This window comes from Nylanderia fulva, unplaced genomic scaffold (assembly GCF_048542155.1).
Source record: "Nylanderia fulva isolate GAGA-0341 unplaced genomic scaffold, ASM4854215v1 Scaffold517, whole genome shotgun sequence".
NCBI classification, from domain to species: Eukaryota; Metazoa; Arthropoda; class Insecta; order Hymenoptera; family Formicidae; genus Nylanderia; species Nylanderia fulva.
In genome coordinates, this window is record NW_028190607.1 from 25,952 (window position 1) to 31,250 (window position 5,299).

The following is a 5,299-nucleotide window of genomic DNA, read 5'->3' on the forward strand; positions in this document are numbered from 1 at the left end:
CTTAGCGCTGACCCCCTGCAACTCGGTCAGCGCATTCGAATAGACAGCCCTTACGTACTCTCTAAACTCCCGAGGGAGCCCCAGCTCATCGAGAGGTCGTATGAATAGCAGCGTGCGCAAACGTATCGAAAGCTTTCGACAGATCAACGCACGCCACATGCAGAGAACGACAACGCCTCCGGGCGTCCCAAAGCACGGATGAAAGGACTGTGACGTTCTCACATACCCCGTCCACCGGCCGGAACCCCCTTTGGCGCTTGTCGAAGATGTCGAGGGCTGCCAATCTCTTTGCCAATATCTTGTGGAAGTGTCTTGTTATAACGGATCTTATGCTGAGAGGACGGATACTCCGTCGGACCTGGCCGATCGGACATACCCCCCTTCACAAGGAGTTGTGGCCACCGTTCTGGTTGTGGCGATTGACGAGGAGATCGTCTCTGCCAGGAGCAGCAGATTGAACAGAAGCGCACGGAGAATCGCAGGAACAGCGTTCCACAGCCTCGGCGTAATCTGGTCCATCCGGGCGCAGTGCCAGTCCTTACGGAAATCCTGTTTACCTCTGCAGGTGTTATAGAATCCCAGAGCAAGGTCTTATCCGCCAAAGGAACTGGATCCGTGGCAGCGCTATCGCCGAGACCTTCGAGGTGAATCCCTCTCAAACTTGACGTACGGCCCCGGCCAGCACTCGCAGCCTGTGCCGCTTCCTCAAACGACTCACGCAAGTCCGTCATGTCTCCATCCGCACCGCTGGAGGCCTTCATAATGGGGCGCCAGCAGTTAAAGAATTCGACAGCAGACGGCCTCTTGCGCACCGAGTCGCCCTCGAGGATACGCGACAAACAGGACTTCTTGTTCTTCTTGTAGAAGGATTGCACAATTGCATACTCCCTCTTTCTCCTCTGCTCCCTGCTCTCTCGCTTGACTGGAGGACAGTGCTTCTTTGCCGAAACGCGTTGCGGAGGGCGCACTTTTAGCGGCCGAGGGAAGATCATGCCCAGCCATCTCTGGATAGCCAAGACGTCGACCCTCCCCGCCGTCAGAGCATCTCTTGCCGTGCCAGCAAGAGTATCAGCCTCGTAGCTACGGAACGCCGCACTCTGCTCTACGAGTGATTGTATCTTGTCCCGCAGCCTCTGAGAACTTTGTTCAGGGGAAGGCTGATGTGCGCTTTGATCGTCAGTACTAGCCTCAGTGGCCGCAGGAATGGTGTCGGCTCGTGTCATCACCGCACCATCCCTATCGCCCTCATCGATCACAATCGCGCGACGCGATTGGATCTCTTGGCAGAAGTCTCTAACCATCACTCGGTAAGGCTCCTGTTGCCGTTTACCCTTGATGGCTTCGAGACTCTTATTGGGGAACCTTGTCTCCAGATACTGGTTAATGAAAAGCTCCCCGGCTAAGGTGCCTTCAGCCTCAGCGCGTGCCATGAGTCTAGTTTCCTTAACTGACCATCTGGCCTTTACGCGGTCAACATTGATAGCACTGTTGGCTTGTAGTGGGTGAGCACGTACTTTGTGGACACCAAGACCACGCATGTTCCGGAACCTCGCCGAACACTGCTCACAGCTGACCATTTCCTCCTCTAGGCTGTCCACTTCAGCCTGGCTGGTCCTTATAGTGGTTTGCGACGGACCAGCTGCGACCCCCGTCAGGGTCCTCCGCACCTCTCGCGCTCTCACTCAAGCGAGCACTCGCACGCAGTCCCCGGGCCATCCGAGAACCCGGGACAGTATTCTCATTCAAATTTCTCTCCATAATTAACTGCGTGTAGGGGGGCAAACGGATTGACAACCGAGAGCCCCCAAGAAACCCCGGTCTTTCTTAGCCCCACAACTCACCATGACCGTAGGCGCATGGGCCGAAGCCCTTAGGGGCGCACTTCGCTGTACACTCTCTTAGTCGACACCTACCGAGTTTAAACTTTCAAAGTAGGCCGTTTCCGGGAGCACCACAAGGAGATGGAGGTACAACTTGGACGTGAGAGGCTGAAGGTCCTTACTAGAGGACTTCGTTGGCGCATCACGAACCAACCACGACTCTCTCTAAGTACCATCGCAGCGTGTTGCTTTGAGGACCGAGAGAGTCATAGTTACTCCCACACAATCCTTTTTGTATTCTTCTATTTCGATTGGATCCGGATCGTCACAGTTTTTAAGAATGAAATCTTCTTTGAGATCTTCAAACTTATATTCCCTGTCTACGTCATAAATTATAAGAGTAGGATTTATTTTCCTTGGCTCCTCTACTTTCAATTTCTTTGTTGTTAGGTTTATTCTTTTCACAAAGTCCCCGTCTCTTTCATCTACCTCCACCACTACTCCTTTTCCTCTTATTTGCCTTATTGCCTTTATCCTCAGCTTTTTATTTGTACTTGTCAGTTCCTTTATAACCTCCTTCTTTATTTCACTATTCGTTCTCGCATCTTCGTCTTCTTTTATACGTTTAATTAGTGCTACTTTGTGCGTAGTATCTGACCTCCTTTCTTTTTCTTTTACAGCACCTGTAGCAGTCCTTGGAGTTCCTGCCGTAACATTGGCATAGGAGAGTCCTTTAGGCGTCAAGTAAGCAACAGCTTGGTAAGCAGCTTTCCATTTTTCTTTTTCTAAAACTACATTATGTAGTCTATTTTCTAGTACTGCCCATTTGGACAATATGTATTTTATTGCAGATTTTGTTATTTTGTTGTTATCATTAAACATGAATGTCTCGAGCTGTTCCTTTGTCTCCATCATCTCCTCTACTTCATTTACTCCTGTGCTCTGTTCTAATCTTTCATATCCATCCTTCTCATTTTCAGAATCACTCAGCCTTGTGTTCCCTTCATGCGTCTCTTCAGTGTTTTTTTGGGTACTACCCGAAGGAGGTGGTGATCTACTTACAGATCCCCTTCGCGCAAACAGCAATTCTCTTTTCTCTCTTTTTCGGCGTTCAGAGTTTCGGTTACTTTCGTGCCAGCATTAGTCGTTACCAAAGTATCAGCCAAGTTTTTGTGTTTTTGTTTGAGTTTTGTTCTTTCCATGTATATCCCACGAGTATGGCAGGAAAAAAAATGTCCACTCAGGCAGAGTCCTCCATCACCTGGGTAAGGCGACTTATATACCACAGAGGTTGCGCCAGGTGCCCCTGGGGGATCGTTTGCGGTCGCGCAAATTAATCTCCCCGCGGCCATGCAGCCCCAGACACGATGCCTCCCATCCTGGCTTGAAAGGGACCTATGGGCCCCGGGTGCATCATGCCCGTACTACTGTCGAATTGTCAATAGCCTCCTGGGGAAAGTAGATAGGAACAGATGTCCGTGGTTGATTAACGTGCGGTACCTGCTCAGAGAGCTTAATCACACGACCCCCATGGGTGCGGAATTGGGATAAGCCCAATCAGCTCGTTCCAGCAGGCCAGGAACTACCAGTAGCGCCTCCGAGTTTGTAGGACTCTTCGGCAACCCACCGGTTGGGGCGAGCGCCTGTCCAACGCTCTACCAGCTGTGCAGGACTGGTGCCCGAGCAGATACGCTGCTCACCCGTCGAGGCCCGAGAGCCCCTAACCAGCATGCGGCTTCAACCACTACCCCCACGAGTCCGACCTCAATTGCCGGGACGAGGGACGAATCCCCCTGGGCAACCCGACTCCCGTGGTACCAGTCAAGATCACTGGTTGGATCTTCGTGGCCGAGACCACTCCCAGCTTTCGGAGGCCTACACCTCCCAGGCAGTGGTCGGCCTATGTTCCTCGGGAACATCGGCTTCTCTTATCCTCCTTTCAGCATCGCCCTCCTTCTCTGAAAATACAATCTTCGCATACACACCAACACTTTCATACCTTTCCTTACATTCCAACATGCGACTCACATCCACACTGCCATTCTCTCGCACAATCACACCCCACTCACTCAGGTTCCTCACATCACCATACATTGGACACTCAACCAACACATGCTTTTAATTCTCTCTCTCCGCTCCGCATGCACAGCTCTCACTCTCAGACAGACCACGCTTATACAGGAATTCATTCAAACTTCCATGCCCTGTCAGGATATAGCCCAGGCTCAAGCTAGGCTCGAACTCTCGGCACTCACCCGCGAACCTTACATTCTTTATAAATTCATACGTCACTCTTCCTTTCTCGCACTTATTCCATCTATTCTGCCACATCTCATACAGCCTTTCACTCACCAATTCCATACATCCTTCCACACCTCTCTCACGCAAGTCACTATCATTCACTACATCATACTCACTCATACTAATTCCCTTTCTCACCTTATACAACACTCCTCTTCACACGCACTACCAGGTCCCACGGCAAGCCAACCATAAGGACTTGCATGGCCGCCGTGGAGACCGTTCTACATACATTAGACACGCACTCAACACCACTCGCTGGCACCTATTTAATGAGCTCCCTCGCATATTCAAATCTCATCACTCCATACCATACACTCGCTCCATACATCACACACGACATGAACAGACCTTTATACAACACAGTCACAGCTTTCTTTCGCAAACCCCACTCACTTCTCAACACGCGTCTTAATTTTCCCACCACATTCATACATTTCTTTCTCAGACACTCCAGATGCAACCTGTAGTTCATCCTTTTACTCACACAAACACCCAGATATTTCACGCTCCTCGCATACCTCACGCATCTATCATTCACTTGTACATTGGGAGGCCTCGTCCCAGCCATACTACCTTTCATCAACATCATCACAGTTCTTGTTCTCAGACACACTCACACCTACTTTCACTCCCCATTCGTACACATTCTCATCCACTTAGTACCCTTTCTCTCCAACTCCGCTCGGCTCTGTCCTTCCACGACCAACAACAAGTCATCCGCGTACGCAACCACTTTACATTCACCTCTCACGCAGCCGCCACAACAGTTCATACATCATTAGGTTCCATATAAATGGATCACAGATGGAGCCCTGCGGGCAGCCACGCTTTACGTCTTTCCACACTGTGTCACACGCATCCATCATGCATACACGCCTGCCGCTAAATAGCTCTTCCATAATTCAATTTCTTCACATTCAACCTCACGCATTTCTCGATCACACATTCCCACTCTAGGTTATCAAACGCTCCTTTGAAGTCCACGAACTACTCCTAACACATACTTTCTCTCCGACCCATTCACCCAGTCATGCACTCGATTCCATGCATCCTCGGTCGAACGATTCCTACGAATCCGTACTGGGCGTCACACATTCTTCCACCCATCGTTCGCTCGAGTCTCCAACCATCATTCCCCAACACTTCCCCAGCACGGAAGCAGCAAATGGGCCCAT